The 17,204-nt window shown below is 42.2% G+C and overlaps 2 pseudogenes; one reads left to right on the top strand and one right to left on the bottom strand.

Moving 5' to 3' along the window:
* Window positions 1–8,986: 8,986 nt before the first annotated feature.
* LOC100027714 (homeobox protein OTX2-like) lies at window positions 8,987–11,899 on the bottom strand (annotated as a pseudogene).
* Window positions 11,900–13,005: 1,106 nt separating this feature from the next.
* Window positions 13,006–16,827, top strand: LOC100027698 (ubiquitin carboxyl-terminal hydrolase 36-like; annotated as a pseudogene).
* Window positions 16,828–17,204: the final 377 nt, after the last annotated feature.

Genomic DNA, 17,204 nt, shown 5'->3' with positions numbered 1-17,204 from the left:
TTCAAAAATCAATTTGTCATTTTCCTCTCTGAAGGAATGGGTTACCGTTTGTTAGGTGTTGATCGGATCAATCACAAGAATTACTAATGGTCTTTCCATATTTCAGTTCAAGGAGAGAAAAGTTAATGTGACCATCATAAATAATCTGCTTCAAAGATTTGAGATTCTAGACGTTCATTCAAAAAGAAAGGAATGGCTCCAGCATTTGGGCCCAAGTCTGGCTTCTCAACAAGCAAGGAATTTTATAATTCAGTTAATTTGAAGTTCATCCAATCGAGGTGCGAGTCCTAGACAGCTCATGAATCTCAAGTATTACACTAGCTAGCCTACTTACTTTTATATTTTTAGGAACTTTAGGGGCAGCTAGTTGTCTAAGTAGGTAGAGTCAGATCTGGATTCAGGAGGTTCTGGGTAGCCCTTACCACTCTTCTGCCTGGGAACTGATCCTTAGTATTGATTCTAAGATTCTTACCTTTGGGTAAGGCTTTTTAAAAAAGAAAAAGAGACTCTGGAAATACATTCTTACTTAGACTTAGTATCTTTTTGCCTCAGACCCCCACTGATTTTGGTTGTACAAAAACTTTTTCATTTAATGTAATCAAAATTATTTTACATTTTGTGATTTTTTTCTAGCTCTTGGTCTTAAAATCTTTTCCCAAAGGTCTGACAAATATACTATTCTGTGTTCACCTAATTTACTTATAGTTTCCTTCTTTATATTCGGGTCATTCACCCATTCTGAGTTTATCTTGGTGTAGGGTGTGAGGTGTTGATGCAAACCCAATTTCTCCCATACTATTTTCCAGTTTTCCCAGCAGTTTTTGTCAAATTAGTGGATCAAAATTAATTTCTTTGAGAGAAAAACAATGACAATAAAAATTTAACTCTTCTCACCTCTGTCACTGCCTGCAGGCATCAGCAAAGTCTGGGCGGTTAGTGTTGATACAGAGGCCAATTTGATGGCAATTAAGTTATGAATAACCAAAAAAATTAACTTATTCTTTAAGATACTCATCCACTTTTAACCTGAGAGATAGCTATTTAGAAAGGCTCTTAAGTACTTGACACCAGCAATTTTGACTGAAATACAAATCGCTGTTTTGTAGAGAACTTTTATCTTGAATCAGAATTTTCTCAGGAAATGTTATAATTTTAAACTTAGCATATAAATACATATAACATAATTTTATACTTAATGTATCTGTTGGCAGCACCAACAAAATTCCAACTCCTTATACTGTTTCTAGTCCCTTTTGTTCTGTGTCCTTATATGTGCAAAGAAATAGTTTGACTCCTTAGGGTTTTGGAATGGCAAGTGCCTTCTGAGGAAAGTAAATGAATCAATCCTTGGTCCAAACTATGTTCATGCACACACTTTTTATATAAAACTTTGTTAGCTTAATTCTCTGCCATGTAATCTGATTAAACATTCACATATAAAGAATTTCAGTGGGAAAAACCAAGCACCTTGCTCAGATCTCTGAGAGCAAGTCTTTCAACTTTCCAATTGAAGAAATAAATCAAGGCCATTGCCAGATAACTGAAAAGGTAGAACTTTCTAGAGGTTTCTCCCATCACTTTATTGTTCAGAAGGTCTTGGACTGGCTCCTGGCATCTGGAAGACTTGCCTCTGATCCAGAGGGGCTCAGAAAAGTGACATCACAAGGAGCATAAGTGGGATGAAGGAATGGAAGTTGCTCTCTTGCCTCAGAACCACAGCGAGAGGAGCTGGCTAGACACTGGCCCTGGCGCACACACACATGATCAAGTACAGGACTGTGCAGGAGATGTAGCAATGGAATATAAAGGTTGCAAGGAATGATGGACAGGGGCTTGAGATCAGAATCTTCCTGAGTCTGGTTGATTCAGAATTCCTGGGGACAGTTGATTCAACTGTCACTCTGGACCTGAGAGAGCAAGGAGACAGGCAGATGTGTGAATCATCTTGAAACCCATCCACTGTGAATCTTAAAATTGCTCAGACTATACCTTAGAAGATTTGGTTAAGCTATTCCCCTATTGTAACAATATAGGTACTTGGTCAGGAATGTATTGAGAACTTTAAAATTACTCCACCCTGCTCAGTGCCTTAGGGGAAGATAAAGTTGTAAAATTCCTGATTTAAAAATGAAAAGTCCCCAACTCATACTTATAGTGAAGCAAAAACCCTAAGCTAGGTGGTCTATTTGGTCCATTTTAGATCTAATACAAAAAGGTGATAAGTACCTATAAAGGTTAAATTAATCACTAAAAGGTCAAGCTACTTACAAAGGGCAAGCTTAGCAAAGAGATGTGAAATACTCACAAGATAAATCTAATCAGAGAAGGTGATAACAAAAGAAGATGTGAACTAAGAATGGACAGTCCTGGGGAAAAGCGTCTACTGTGATTGGTAGATGTGAAAATTTAGGGGAGGTGACACAAGAGAAAATTCTCTTTAAAAGGAGGTCAGGAGTTCAGAGGGCTCTCTCTGAACTTAGTTGGAGTTTAGAGTTAGTTTGGAGGAGTTGGGTCCCTGAACTGAGTTCAGGAGTTGAGAATTTCAATGAAGGACTGGAGTTTTGCTTTAGGACGATCTTGTGGTGAGTGATAAAAGACTGACTAGTCTCTCTTAAGGCTCAGGCCTAGGCCATTGGGCCTAGGCCCTTCCTACTATTTTCTCTCTCTCTCTCCCTTCACTTAATTCCTTCATTTGTATTAATTAGAATCTCCATAAAACCCAGCTGACTTGGGTATTTTCATATTTGGAAATTTTCCCATGGCGACCACTTATTTTTTATTTAAATCAAGACAATAAAAATTATCTTTACAGTTTGGCCAAAACCTTTACAGTTTTGGCAGTTCACGGTCTTGAAACCCACATTTTTTGCGGTTACACCACCAAGATACAGCTGTGATGTGGAGTCATTTGTTCTTCAGTCTTCTGCAAGATGGTGATTGAAGAGTGGAATATCTACTTGGAAAAGACTATCTGTGGCCATTACACTTGGAATTCTTGTTTCTGGCTCACCAGGGACTCTGAGATACTGATTCCCTGTTGGACTTGCTTTTAGATAACTTAGGTTTTAGTCTAGTATAAGTTAGATATTGTTTATTTAGTGGGTTAAAGAATTCCGATTTCACCCTTTCCCTTTTCCCTTTCCTTCATCCCTTCTATGTTCAATAAATTCAATATATGTTTTCCCCTCTGTATTACTTTCCTTCTCCCATTCAAATTAGATATACTTTTAATCGAGAGCTCCCTGGTGGGCCTGAGGTCTGGTTGAAAAGCTGGTGCAGCCAGTTGGCAGAGGAGGCTTTTGTGAAGGGATAGCCAGCCACATGTGGCTGGTACTTCTACTTTCTCTGACCTGCTTTTTATTATTTAATAAGTTACTATAGATTAAGATCCAGTCTCCAGGGAATTTTAATTTTAATAACTTGGCAACTACAAATCAGGAGTCAGTTATGTGGAGTGACTTACCTGTAGCATAGAAATTCTATATAGAAGGTCAGAAGTAGTAGAAATATAGTAGAAAGGTTGGAAAGGAAGAAGAAATCCGTAAAATAACCAGACAAGGAAGTAAGAAAGATGCAAGGAAAACTTCAACAGTGTTAGTCCAGCTTTAAATATAGGAGTGGACCTGCAGTTTTCTTTCTTCCATTAATCCTCATTTTTTAAAAAATAATATTTTATTTGATCATTTCCAAGCATTATTCATTAAAGACAAAGATCATTTTCTTTTCCTCCCCCCCACCCCCCGTAGCTGACGCGTGATTCCACTGGGTGTCACATGTGTTTTTGATTTGAACCCATTGCCATGTTGTTAATATTTGTATTAGAGTGTGTAAACCTCAAATTTCCTTAGACTTATAAATGTTGGAAATTTCACCATTGGGATATTTCATACTTGGAAAATTTCTTACTGATAGTCTATTGGAATGGGAACTCCATTGGCATGGGAGGTTCCTTCTCTTCCCTTCTTAAGATTACTTTAGGACAGAAACCCTTTGCTGAACAATGGAAAGGACTTTGACCTATGCTTAAGCATAGAACAGGAATTTCTTTGAGTCTTGATTGATTTTAGAATTGATACAATGGAGATACTCCACCCTTTTCAGTCCTAATAGGATTGAGTAAGGGCTGCAGCCTAGATCAAAATTTAATTATTCCAATCTCTACCATACTCAAGTTAACAGGATTTAGAAAGGGCTGTAGCAAAGGAGTATAGATTTAATCATTTGAAAAATATGACCTTCAACAGACATGCGCAAAAGCCAGAAACCTCTGGGCGGTCCTGGGTTAAGCTAGAGCCTCCATTGGCACAGGGAAATTGATGAAGAGTGATTGGTAGATGTGAGGACTGAGGGGAGGCAACTTGGATGGTGCCCTTAAAGATAGGAGGGTCTGGAGACTCAAGGAAGGTGGTTGATTTTTTGGTTGGTGTGGTTCCTGGGCTCTGAGGAAGCTTGCTCTGAAGGAAGCTGAAGGTGGGGGCCTCTGAGACTGTTTCTCCATTTTGGACACGTGAGTAATAGGGACTGATCTCTTTTCTTTGCCCCAGCTATCTAAGGGCTTGGGCCTTTTGGCCCAGCCTAAACAGAAGGGGTATTTAAGCCCTATTCCCTTCTCTCCCCTTTCTCTCTCTATATATATCTCGAATTCCTTTCTTGCTCCTATTGAAATTAAACTCCAAAAAAGGCTGACGGCTGACTTGAGTTTTTCATTTAGGAATTACATAGCTGATTCCTTGGCGACCTTAAATTAATATATATCAGTCTTTTAAAGTGATTCCCTTGTAACAAGTGTTCGTTTAGAGTCTCTCCTCTGTCATGTCCCCTCAACCGCTGTAGTCAGGCAGTTGCTTTTCCTCGGTGTTTCCACTCCCGTAGTTTATCCTTTGCTTATGAATAGTGTTTTTTCTCCTAGATCCCTGCAGATTGTTCAGGGACATTACACCACCACCAATGGAGAAGTCCATTACATTTGAATCTTTCTTCCATTAATCCTCATTTTTAAAAAAAGCCACCCACTAAGTGGTGCATAGGCAGTTCAACAGAGCCCTGTGGCCTCTAAGGAGGGACCCAGGATAGAGACCAGGCAGCTCTCTCTCCCTCTCCCTCCTTCCCTCCCTTTCTCCCTTTCCCCTCTATGTGTGTACACACCCTCGTGTGCCTGTTTATCTCATGGGAACAAAGGCTACTGCCACTAGAACTGGGAATGACTTAAAAACAAGCCATTAGCTCTCATAAAAAATGACTTCAAACTGACAACACCAGCTGGGGATTCCCTTTGGCCTCATTTTGGTTGGCTCTTTTGACTTTAAGGCATCAGAAGAGTTAAAATTAGCTATTGGAGATAAAATTCTGAGGGAATTAAATTATTGGTACCTTTGGGCTATGCTTGGTGAGTCTATGAGGGTTCAGTCATTTGAACATAGCTAGATTTCTAATCAATCTTCCATAGCTTTTCTATATCCATCATATTCTGTGCCCCCTCCCCTAGTGTCTCAGCCTGTCCCCCCTTCATTCTTTTTTGGGAACCCTCCCCAAAGTTTCCTTTGCCCTTCCTTCCCCCACACATTCTTTTTGCCCATTCTCAGACTCATTGTTTGCACTGTCCTGGGCCTTCTCATTCTACCCCATCCCCTGAAGTCCTCACCATTTCCTTTCCCCTCCATGTGTGTCCAATTTCCTTTGACCCTCCTATTGTGAATCTTAAAAACTACTCAGACTGTACTTTAGAAGATTTGATTTAGCTATTCCCTTATTGTAACAATGGAGATACTTGGTCTAACAAGAGTCAGGAATGTCTTGGGAACTTTACATTACTCCATCCATACTTAGACATACTTTAGGGGAAGATAAAGTTGTAAACTCCTGATTGAACAATGAAGGTACTTAACTCATACCTTATAGTAAAGCTAGAACCTTAAGCTAAGTCTATTTTTAGATCTAATACAAAAAGGTGTTAAGTACCTGTAAAGGTTAAATTAATCACAAAAAAGTCAAAGTAACTCACAGAAGGCAAGTTTAACAAAGAAGTGTGAAATATCTCAAAAGATATAATCTAATAAAAGAAGATGAGAACTAAGAATGGAAAAAAGCATCTACTGTGATTGGTAGTCGTAAAAATGTAGGGGAGGTGACATAAGAGAAAATTCTCTTTAAAAGAAGGCTAAAAGTCAGTTCAAGAGATTGTTCTGAACTCAGTTCAGGAGATTGAGTTCAGTGGAGGACTGGAACCCAGCTTGGAGACGGTCTTATGGTAAGTCATAAGACTGACTCCCTTACCCTTAGGCTTATGGAGGCCACTTTGACCATGGCCTTTAACTACTGCCTGGCTCAGCCTGAGCCAGAGCAGTTTAAGTTAATTCTCTCTCTTTCTTTTTCTCTCTCCTTTCCTTAATTCCTTCTCTCTATATTAATTAAAATCTCCATAATTTCCAGCTTACTTGGGTATTTTATTATTTGGGAATCATCCCTGGCAACCAAATTAATTTAGATTTAAGTCAAAACACTAAAATTATCCTTACACTTGCCTATTGGGATGTCCTTCCCCAGAGCAACCTCCTCAGAATGGAGGAAGTTCCTTTCCTCCTTGTCCTCTGCTCAGTCTCCACACAGTCTTTAGACTCTAGTGGCAAATGACTCTTCTAAGTATTTGTTTCCTCTAAGGGAAGTTGGCCCACGTGACTGAAGAGGCAATGTAGTGATGTTGAGACATATGCTCCATTCAGTCCCACAAAACCTCAGCAGGTGGGGATGAGACATGCCCAGCTTTGTGATCCAATTGTGTTCCTCAGCTTGCGGCCATTTTTTCAGGCTTTTAATCTGACCTTCAGTGATGTAATGGATCTGATGCCCTATTCTCGAACAGGCAATTTTCGAGGCCACCGATGCTCCTCAGAATGAGGACCCACAATGCGACCCAATAATCCTGAGGATTGCCAAGGAAGCTCTGCTAAAGGGAATGTGAGTCTGCTCTAAAGACTCAGAAATTTGGTATATGTTTGAATGTTACCCAAGAAGATGAGTGTCCCAACCAGCTTTATGATGGAGTATGAGCAACCTGTGAGATAGGCCAGCTTATAGCCCATTAAACCTACTGATGGCACCATTTGGTGAGCCATCCCTCCCCGAAAAGGAAAGACTGTTTTCACAAGCATTGCCCAGCCTGGGCTATTATGAATATAGAGCAGTCAAAATGGATAACTATTTTTTAAAGGTGAGAGAGAGAGAAAGGATAAATTGGACAAAAGTAAACAAGACAGAGAAAGAGAAATGCCTATCTTGGCTCCTGATTTTACAATCTGCTGTTGAGGAACTCGGCCCCCTTAGGAGGAGGATCCTGACTTGGATGACCAATAAGGCCCCCAAGTCGCAAGGGTCAGTACATTGCTTTTTCTGTGGCAGGCCGGGTCATGTAACAATGAATTGGAGGAGGAAGAACCAGGTTTGGAAATAGAAACTAGACTACTAGTAGAGTTGTTTCTTCAGATAATGATCATAGTGCCCCTCAAGGGAACTAGTCGTTGTAGGGGATGCCAGAGAGATCATGACATGGTGAGGTGAAGGAGTGAAAGGGGCTTGGGAGTCTGGGTGTCAAGACTTCCTTTCCTGGCCCTGATACTCTATTCCCCATTATTCAGGTCTGTTTCTCTCCCCCTAATAAAGAGCCTCATGTAACCTTGAAGGTTGTGACACTTCTTATGACTGTCTCTTGGACCCAGATTGATCCTAATGAGCAAGCCTGATTCTGAATGTGCTTCTGTTGGGTCTTTAAATAGGGTTGGGGTGTCAGGGAAGCCTCAGAATGTTAGTAATTTTCCTTTTCATCTTGTGTCCGTGGCTGTTATCAGTAGAGCACTCATTGCTCCTGATGCTGGGCTCTGCTATGAAGAACCTCTTGGGAGAGATCTCTTATGTAAACTCGGGGCTAGGGCATCCTGCTCTCCAGACTGCTCTTTAACCACAATTGCTTGAATATTTTCTGACTTGATTCCCAGTTCTCCTTTCTGACAATCAGGAGACTGTAGCCCCGTCCTTTGAGATTCCAGCAGACATCCCTGTATCTCTCTGGGCCTCCTCTTTTGTGTGTGTGTGTGTGTGTGTGTGTGTGCTAGAACCATTTTAATGGAATTTTACATATCTGCCAAATCCAATAAAGAAGGTTTATGCATATATGATATATATATATATATATTTTTTCCCACTTAACATCTGCAAGCATAAACAACTTGTTTATAACGCAGTTCAAATTCTTCCGGGCTAGAGCAGTTGACCAGTGTCTTTGTGTGTTTGCTTACCGATAGCTTTGCCATCAGTAAGTGATTAACAGAGGAGCGAGCTAGTATTCTCTTGTTTCTCTCCTCTCTGCTCGCTCTCATTTTTGTTTTCCACTCAGTGAAAGTTTGTTGTAAAAACACCTGTGGCCAAGGGCAATCAATCTTTTTAGACTCAGTTGCTCTGAATTTTGCTTATAATTATAATCTATTTAGTCACAGAAGAACCCCTGCAGAGTAGGGCGTCTAGGACAATCAGTCGCACAATTCATACAGGCCTGAAACGTTTTTTTCAGTACCAACTAGCAGTTGGTCATGAAATGTGAATGAGCTTGAGAGACCCTGTCCATTCCTAACGTTTAACCAAGACTGGCCAACACCCCAGGAACCTCTGGTGAAGAAAGGCACTACCCTTCCATTCCTTCAAGAACTTGGGCTGCTTTTGTTTATATTGGGTTGGCCATGGCTGGAATATTTTTTCCCCATACCTTTGCAAACCAAGAAAACCAATAAAGAGCTAAAACTATTAGATACGTCATATGTAAATGATGGCCTTGTCCTCTTCTCATTGCTATTTGATTTGCCCCTTTAAGGCCCTTCCTTCATATTTCCTCCTATTTCTTCCCAGAGCTTCAATCACAAGATGAATCTGAACATGCTCTTGCCTAACTGTCTTTGTTCGACCAAGACCTGGCTAAAACTGGAATGTTCAGCCCATTATGTTAAACAAAAATCACCAGCAACAAATGGGAAAGGGTGAATTCTCTAGGTCTTCCCAAAGCCTGGAATTTCCACGCAGATGTCTGATCTTCATAATCCAGGCAATCTGCATTGAAGTTTAGCTTCCAGGATGAGGTCTTTATAATCCAATCAATCAGTAGTTGAGTTAAAACCCAGGCTCAAAGCTCCATAGCCCTGGGTGGTGAGAGAAGCTGTGGATTGATTGAGATGGCTGGTGACTGCATTGGTGCCCATGGAGCTGAGGGTGGCCCCTGGTCCAGGAAGCTAGTGATGCATAGGGGTCAAATAAGATCCACAGTCCACGCCCCCAAAATTGAACCAGTGTAGGTCATGGGATAGGATCTCTGCATGCAGGAAGAGGAGGTGGACAGGGGATCTGAGAGTGGACACAGGGGCACTGCTTCTGGAAATGGCTGGAACTGAGGTACTAGAGGGGGGAGTGAACTGGCCACTGGTTCCATTCTCTGACTCTGAACTCACTTCTCTGACTGGAGAGCTGAAGATTGGATTTGGCTATCTCCTGATTGTAACAATGAAGATACTTAACTCTTCCTTGATTGTGAAGATTAAATTGTAATCCCCTATCTGTTTTTAGATTTTAATCCCCAAAGTGATACCTCAGTATTTTAAGTAGATCTACCCATTTTAATCTACAAAAAAGTAACTAACCACTAAAGGTGTGAACTAATTACTAAAGGTGTGATCTAACCAAAAAAAGGTGTGAACACCCATTTTATGCATTGAGTGGGAGGTCTGTGACCCACGTGTGAAAGAGTGGGCAGTTCTGGAGAGGAGTGTCTGCTGTGATTGGTAGATGTAAAATTTAGAGGAGGTGACACAAGAGAAAAAGATCCTTAAGTAAAGGAAACAGAGGCACACAATCCATATAGATTGGAGGTCCTCTGACTCAGAGTTGGATTGGAGAGAAGAAGAGTCACTCTGAGGAGAGACAGGAAGAGTCACTTGGAACTGGAGGGAAGGGGAAGACAGACACTTGAGAGACTGGAAGACAGACCCTCAGACTTTGAGTGAAGACACTTGGCTGTGGAACTGGACCCCTGGAGGAGCTTGTACAGGAGACCTCAGACTGCTTTCTTTTTAGATGGTCACCATGGTGAGTGTAAAGGCTGATTTAGTTTCCCTGCCTTTCTGGAGGTGTGAACCTCTGAGAAAGGCCCATCATCTTGAAACTTCTTTCCCTGATTAGGGCCTTAGAATTCTACCTGGCTCAGAGGAAGCCAGAGTTTCTCTCTTTCTCTCTCTCTCTCTCTGTCTCTGTCTCTCTGTCTCTGTCTCTCTCTCTCTCTCTCTCTCTCTCTCTCTCTCTCTCCATATATATATATATATATATATATATATATATATGCACACACATATGTCTTTCCTCTATTGTAAATAACCTACCATAAATTACATTTTACTTTAGTAATTCATTTTGGGATTTAGTCATTAAATCCCTGGTGACCACCAATTAAGTATATTCAGTCATTCAGTCCAACCATCAAAATCTAACAGAGCTCTTCTTTTTGGCAGGTTGAACTTTGTTTTGACCTCCAGTCTGCTGTTACCATTGCTGTTGGTGGCACTTGGCTCTTCCATTTTTAAACCATACCTGCACTCTAGACTCAGGAAGGTTCAGGGCTACTTCCTCCCACATGAAAATGTCTGGATATCAGGTTGTGAACCTTCAAAATTCTCAGACCCTACTTCAGAACACTTGGTTAAGACCATTCCCCACTTTAGACAATGAAGGGACTTAGTCAGGAATGTGAGAACTCTACTCCACCCCTACTTAAGCATACTTTAGGGGAAGATAAAGTTGTAAACTCCTTGCTGAACAATGAAAAGTACTTAAACCCATACTTATAGTAAGGCAAAAGTTCTTAAACTATGCCTATTTTTAGATCTAATACAAAAGGGTGCTAAATACCTATAAAGGTCAGACAACTTGTAGACTTACAAGGGACAAAGAGGTGAGAAGTTACTCAGAGATTTTAGTCTACTCAGGTGTGAATTGAGAATGGTCTGTCCTTTTGAAAACGTCTACTGTGATTGGTAGATGTGAGAACTTAGGGGAGGTGACATAGGAGAAAATTCCTTTTAAAAGGAGGTCAAAAAGAGGTCTCTGGAGATTTTCAGTTGGGAAAAGCTGAATTGGAGGAGGCAGCTGGCCAAAGCTGCCTTGAAGGGCTTGATGGCTGAACTTGATTGAGCTAGCTGAAGCTGAACTGGTGTCTCTCTGAACACTAGAATCTTGCTTGGGACAAATCTTGTGGTGAGTGGATAAAAGACTGACTGATCTCTCTCTTAGGGTTTTCAGCCTAGGCTGGCTCATGCTGGCCTAGGCTGGTCTAGCCCTTTTCTCATTATTTCCTTTTTCTCTCTCTCTCCCTTTCATTAATTCCTCATTTGTATTAATTAAAATCTCTCTAAAACCCAGCTGACTTGAGTATATTTAATATTTGGGAATTTTCCCCTAGCGACCACCTTATATTTGATTTAAAACAAGACACTGTCTTGAAACCATATTTTTTGCGTTCACAATTTAAGCCAACCACTCTTTTATCTGTAAGAGTTTATGGCTTCCACTATTTTAATTATTACAGGGTCTTGGCAAACAGTGCCTCCAGCATGTCCAGTTGAGCACAGGTGAAGGTGGTCCTCTCCCACCTCTGTTTTCTGAGGGTTGCAGGATAGCCTCGGAGTGGTGAAGCAAGTCCATTCTAGAGGTAGTAAGACTCAGCCCATTTACTGCATAAGGTGATTGCTTAAGATAAGACATCATGCTAAAGTTTGGAGGAGAAAGGTTGGCCAAAATGGAGACCCGGCAGTAAGTTCTTGCATCCTCAGGAGCTGATGGATTAAGGGTCCCTGCTGGCTAGGCTTAAACCTAGTGTTTCTAAAAATGAAAACAGATAATAACAATTTCTAAAGTCCTGGTTAACTGAGATATCTAGTGCAGATATTTTATCTTCAATGACAGGCTGGAGAAAGGTCTCTGGGCCTCCTCTTCTGATGGAGAGCTGCGAGTCAAAGTTGTTCCTGTTAGTGTTAGGACTCTTGTCCCTTAATATCCTTTAACCAAGGAAGCTATTGAAGGAATTTCTCTAAGGAGAGCCATCCAGCGGTCTCTCTGAGGGTCCGAGGTCTTTCTCTAAGTGTGACAATCTGGTCCAGTTGTGAGGTGAGACCCCACTATGTGTTAAAACCCACGTACTCAGGCATCACACACAGCGTTCTGCCATAGTACAGTGGTTCGTTTATTATATAGGTTTGCAAGTACATACAATTTTCTACATATGTGATATTCTGCTTTCTGATTCTTGTGATGTTACTACAACCAAGAATTCTGTCATCGTTTACTATGTTTCTACAACACTGTGATGGATATGAATAACATGAATAAAGTTGTTTGTAGGTTTAGTACTGTGAATCTTAAAAATTTCTCAGACTCTACCTTGGAACATTATCTTAAGGTTATGCTTAAGGTTATTCCCCATTTTAAACAATGAAGGTACTTCATCAGGAATGTATGTGAGAACTTTACATGACTCCACCCATACTTAGGCATACTTTAGGGGAAGATAAAGTTGTAAACTCCTTACTGAACAACAAAAAAGTACTTAACTCATACTTATAGTGAGGCAAAAGCCCTTAAGCTAGGTGGTCTATTTTTAGATCTAATACAAAAGGGTGCTAAGTACCTATGAAGGTCAAATTAACCACTAAAAGGACAACCTTAGCAAAGAGGTGTGAAATACTCACAAGTTTTAGTCTACCCAGAGAAGGTGATAACAAGATGTGAATTAAAAATGGTCAGTCCTTTGGAAAACGTCTACTGTGATTGGTAGGTGTGAAAATTTAGGGGAGGGGACATAGAAAATTGTCTTTAAAAGGAGGTCAGAGACAGAAGCATTCAGATGGGGTGGTGCCTTCAAGACTCACGGCTGACATGTGTCTGAAGCGCCGTGGAACCCCGGATGGTGGGTGTGTGGCCCCGCGAGCTGGTAGACAGACCCCTCCCCCTGGAGCTCCCTGGTTTTGCTGACTTAAAAGGAAAAGGAAGAGGAGCTCCCTAATTAAAGGACAGAAGACAGCATTTGGCTTGCTGGAATAGTCCTTTTCATAAATTTATCAGATGCTGCTGCAGCAGCTGGTCTAAATCCTGATACCCTAGTGATGCACGATGCCAACTGTTGATAAGCTAAAGGAAGCTCTGAAACCTGGTCGGAAGGATTCAACAGATGATGGCGATCTGGGGAAGCTCTTGGCTTCTTCTGCCAAAAAAGTCCTCCTACAGAAGGTAGAATTTGAGCCTGTGAGCAAGAGCTTCTCTTACCAATTAGAGTCCTTAAAGAGCAAATATGTGCTGCGGAACCCCAAAACAGAAAGTGCTGGTCGCCACAAGAGTTGTGATGAGGCACACATCAGGAGACAGGGCGGTGATCATGGTCTGAAAGCTGGGGTGACGTGTTCCTGCCCCACAGAAAGTTCCCTTCCCTGTGGAACGACTATCTTTGAAGTGGGAGCGCATTTACCGAGTTGGAGCAGGTCTCCATAACTTAGGCGACGCCTGCTTCTCGAACTCCACCATACAGTGTTTGACCCCCCCACCCCCTCTAGCCAGCTACTTGCTCTCTAAGGAACATACTCGGAATTGTCACCGAGGAGGCTTTTGAATGCTGTGGGTTATGCAGAATCACATGATCCGATCCAGGCCTTTGCCAATAGTGGCAATGCTATCAAGCCAGTCTCCTTTATCCAAGACCTGAAAACAATTGCTAGGCACTTCCGCTTTGGAAACCAGGAAGATGCACATGAATTTCTTCGGTACATTATTGACGCCATGCAAAAGGCCTGCTTGAGTGGCTCTACAAAATTAGAGCGCCAGACACAGGCAACTACTTTAGTCCATCAGAGTTGTGGAGGTTCCCTCAGATCTCGGGTTAAGGGCTCCGTATGTAAAAGCGTCTCTGACACCTACGATCCCTCTTTGGATGTTGCGCTGGACATCAGGCAAGCTGCAAATAGGGTGCGTGCCTTGGAGCTGCTTGTAAAACCAGATGTTTTGAGCGGAGAGCATGCTTACACGTGTGCTAAATGCAAGAAAAAAGTGCCAGCCAGTAAGCGCTTCACAGTTCATAGGACATCCAAGGTCTTAGCCCTCTCTCTGAAGCGCTTTGCACACTTCAGTGGGGGTAAGATGACCAGAATTCCTTAATATGCGTCCATATATGTCCCGAAGTAATGGTGACCCTGTTATGTATGGATTATATGCTGTGCTCGTCCATTCAGGTTATAGCTGCCATGCTGGACATTATTACTGTTATGTCAAGGCTAGCAATGGGCAGTGCTATCAGATGAATGACTCTTTGGTCCATTCTAGTAGTATCAGAGTGGTCCCGAGTCAGCAAGCCTATGCTCGGTTCTATCTCAGAATTCCAGGCTCTAAGAAGAGTCCCGAGGGCCCCATTGCAAAAACTGCCTCTGCCCTTCCTACTCGACCAAACAATGTAGCTCCAGAACACATCAAGAAAAATACTAGTAATGGTGCTGTTCCCTCACCGTTAATTGGAAAGAAATTGGACTTGGTATCGGTGAAAAAATTGCAAACAGCAGAAGAAAATGGTGTCCCAGTTTCCAGAAATAGCTTTGTGGGAGGCCTTAAATCACAAAGTGGACGTGTTCAACTAAAGCTGCCCTTGGGGTCCCTGTCCCCAAAACTTTGTTCCAAGCCTGTCCATGGACCCATCATAGTGGATAAACTGGGAAAAAAGGTTAAGAAGCCTCTCTCCCTGCAACACCTTTCTCCCTCACTGAAAATGTCACGGGGGCTAAATGGCATCAGCAACTTAAGCAGCACAAAACTTGAGAGTCGTAGGCAAAGCTCATGGGAGAGCAAGAATGCTGTACTAGCTACCTCGCCTAAGCTCCTGCCTGAAGTGACTATCAATGGCCATGGGCCAAAGAGTAATGGCGAGTGTTCAGATCCCAAGAGGAAGGATCCCATCAGCTCCAGCCCTGAATACTCTTCCAGTGGTGAGACAGCCAGGGGGCCCGAGACCTCGAAGAGAGGAGTTGGCTGTTTCTATACTTCTCAGGAAACAGACTATTCTGGTGGAGAGGATTCTAAGATGGCGAAGTTAAAGTCCTCTGTCCTGACCAATACTGCCACTGAGCCTACAAGCATCATGTCCCCCCCCCCCCCCCCCCAGCCAAAAAACTGGCCCTTTCTTCCAAGAAGGCCAGCACCCTTCGGAGGGTGACTGCCAATGACCTCCATTCACCTCCCCATTCATCATTTGCTGACCACACCTACCCCACGAAAATCACCCACCCTGTCTCCACTTCTTCTTGGCCTGTCAATAAAATCAGGGCTGTTTCACCTCTCAAATCATCAAATACTATGAAGTCTGCCTTCAACTCCTATTCAATCAAAGCTTCACCACTTCCCTCTAGCCTCAGGCCTTCAGGAATGACCGAACCACATGGCTGCTCCTTTGCTTCCAATCCCCTGCCTCAGGTAAATGGGGACTTTGTGTCCCCTTCACACCAGCAGCAGGGGACCAGCAGTGCCCCTTACAGCTTCTCCAAAAAGAGAAGGATAAAGCATATAGGAGAAGACAGGCCAATGAGAAGTTTGGAAGAAGAAATATCACAAAGAAATGGGAAGGCAGCTGATCTTTCTCATATAAAGAAAAAGAAAAAGAGGAAGCACAGATCCTGGACAGAAGTTGCTGTATCTCTTGTTCAGGAAGAACAAACAGAGTTGGAACAGTGAGATAGGAACAAAGTTATGTTTAGATGTGGCTGTTAATAGGCTGGAAGAAGAAAGCAAAAACCAAGAGATATGACTGATGCCCACTACCTTAGCAAGAAGAAGGAGAAAAAAAGAAAGAGAATGGAGGAATGTAATGAAGAACATTGTCATTATCAGAAGTCATCTTTGGATAGCAGCTGCTCTATTTGGGACAAGGAAGAACCAGAGTCCATTACAGAGACTCCAAGGAAAAAGAAAAAAAAAGAAAAGAAAACAAGATTCAGAACAGGAAGGTGAAGAAAATGAGCACCAAAAACACCAGAGAAAGGACTGCCAAAATGACCCCAAGGTCATCCCTAAAGAAAACACTTTTTGCATGGATAGCAATCAGTCTCAAGCTTTGAATGGCCAGCATCCTGGAAATGTTGCTCCATATATGTTTTTGGAGAAGAAACAGGCTCCTCTTCAGCTCTGGAATAGAGAGAAAGAATCTAATGTAGTCCAGGAATTGCTCAAGTATTCATCTGATAAAGCTTATGGGAAAAAAGTTTTGACACGGGATGGTGAGATGTCAGCCATCAGTCAAGATGCCATTCAGTATAGTAGACTGGCCCAGAATGAGACAGTGATTGGTGACCGGGACAAAGACTTTGACTTTGGGAAGGAAAAGAAAACTAAGAAGTTCAAGCGAGAGAAGAGGAGAAACTTTAATGCCTTCCAGAAACTTCAGAGTAGGCGGAACTTTTGGTCTGTGACCCATCCTGCTAAGGTTACAAGCCTTAGTTATGGCCGCTGAAGCTTGCTGCTACTAAGAAGGCTTCCAGGAGAAAAAAGTATCACTCTGTGAGCTGTAGCTGCTTGTGGTTGGATCTAACGAGCAGATGTTGTGGACCTTAAGTAACCCGCCGCTTCCAGGGTGTTTATACTGGGAACCTGTCTTGGCAGGAGAAGTCTCCCTTCACTACTGTTACAGATCATCCTGAAATAGAGTCGTATGGACCATTGTATTACGACTTTAAAGACTGGGAGTCTTGGCGACTTCAGAAATGGACTGTAGGAAAACCCAGAATCTTCCGGTACTGGAGAGAGAGCAGTTTAGTGGGCTCGAGTCAAGGATTGAGTTTAGTTTACTGAGTGATTAGAGATTGTTCCACAGCAAAGCCATCCAGCCAAAGGAGATCTAGGTAGGGGGTACATACAAGGCGCGAGTGGAAGGAAGGATTAGATAGTTTATTGAAAACTAGCAGTTCCTGCTGATGTGTCCTAAAAGTCAGGAACTTAAAGGAGGACGTACCAAGAAGGTAGTGGCCTTAATGGTGAAAAATCACCTGCCCTACAACGGCCGGCATTTTGGTGTGCTTCTGCTCACTTCCTTTTGGGGTGTGGAGCTGGCATTTCTCTGCACCCAAGTGATTTTTCTTTGCTTTTTCTATCCATCT

Source organism: Monodelphis domestica, chromosome 5 (genome assembly GCF_027887165.1).
Source record: "Monodelphis domestica isolate mMonDom1 chromosome 5, mMonDom1.pri, whole genome shotgun sequence".
NCBI lineage: Eukaryota > Metazoa > Chordata > Mammalia > Didelphimorphia > Didelphidae > Monodelphis > Monodelphis domestica.
The sequence above is the reverse complement of the archived record's forward strand: the minus strand, read 5'-3'. Positions and strand labels throughout refer to the sequence as shown.